This window comes from Phocoena sinus, chromosome 13 (genome assembly GCF_008692025.1).
Source record: "Phocoena sinus isolate mPhoSin1 chromosome 13, mPhoSin1.pri, whole genome shotgun sequence".
NCBI lineage: Eukaryota > Metazoa > Chordata > Mammalia > Artiodactyla > Phocoenidae > Phocoena > Phocoena sinus.
The window spans coordinates 30967947-30969123 of record NC_045775.1 but is presented as its reverse complement, the minus strand read 5'-3'; the positions used below and the strand labels follow the sequence as shown (position 1 = coordinate 30969123).

The 1177-nt window shown below is 42.6% G+C and overlaps 1 pseudogene; it reads right to left on the bottom strand.

Annotated features, from left to right (window-relative positions):
* Positions 1 to 265: 265 nt before the first annotated feature.
* Positions 266 to 816, bottom strand: LOC116764545 (annotated as a pseudogene).
* Between the last annotated feature and the right edge of the window lie 361 nt (positions 817 to 1177).

Sequence of the window (1177 nt, the reverse complement as noted above, 5' to 3'; positions counted from 1 at the left end):
GGCTCCACAATGGGAGAGGCCACAACAGTGAAAGGCCCGCATACTGAAAAAAAAAAAAAAAAAAAAAAAAAAAAAACAAGAATCTGTTTTCAAGAAGAGGATCAACCATTAAATACGGAGCTGAGGTTTGGCAGGCAGCACAAATCTATCTATCCAGATAATATTTTTCAATACAGGGCTTTTCTTTCATCTTAAAATATCACAGATAGGCCTAAGGAATCATCTGGCATCTTTTTGTGTCTGTAGTTGGACAACTTAGATCTTATTAATCAGCCTGCTGAACGGCTCCTTTTTCAGACACATAGATGCTATAAAAAATTTTTCTGGTATTTTTGTTCTTAACAGCCATGGCTTGCTGAATCAATGCAGCTGAATTTTATGCAAGTTCAATGTTGTTTCCTTCAAGAATTAACTCATCTTTATGACCTTGAGAACTGAACAAGCAACTCCTGGCCTTATCTGAGCCCTGTGGATGTATTGATATTTTGTTCCTGAGAAATTTTGGAAATAACGTTGATGGGGAAGTGAGTGTACACAGACCTCACCTTGTAACAAAAGCCCAGGGTAGCATCCTTGATTGTGTTCTGTTCATGGCTACAGAGTACGAACAATAGCCAGTCCCTTTCTAGTTCCCTACTGTTTGTCAACCTGGAGCTGCTTCTTTTTCTTTCCAAGGAGACTGAGTTCTACATTTATGTCACTGAAGTCCCTCTGCAGGGCTCCTCTGGGGTCCTTCACAATAGCTGTGCTTCCCTTCAGAGTGATGTCGATATTTTCTGGAATGTTGACAGTCTAATTGCTGAGAATGGTCTTCATTCTTGCAGTAGATGCAGCAAAGAGAGCTGTGTGTTTAGGTTAAACCTGGTAAGCAAGTACAAAGCATGGTGAAGCTGTGTAGGGAGAGATGGGACAGGTTCAGCATTTGCTGGGAAGAGGCCTAATGCTTTACATACCTGTAAACATCTCATTTAATCCTCCCAAGACTCTTTAGGCATTGGTGTTCTTGTTTCGTGGTCCAGGAAACTGTGGCTCTGAGGTTAGACAAGTGACCATATCTATCTGAAGCTGAAGCTCTTGACCTGCCCCCAAGATGCATTCCTGGGATGGGCAAGGGGGTCAGTGGTCCTGGCTGTGATTCCCAAGGGGTGCTCACTCTGTCCAGTGGTTACTTGATGCC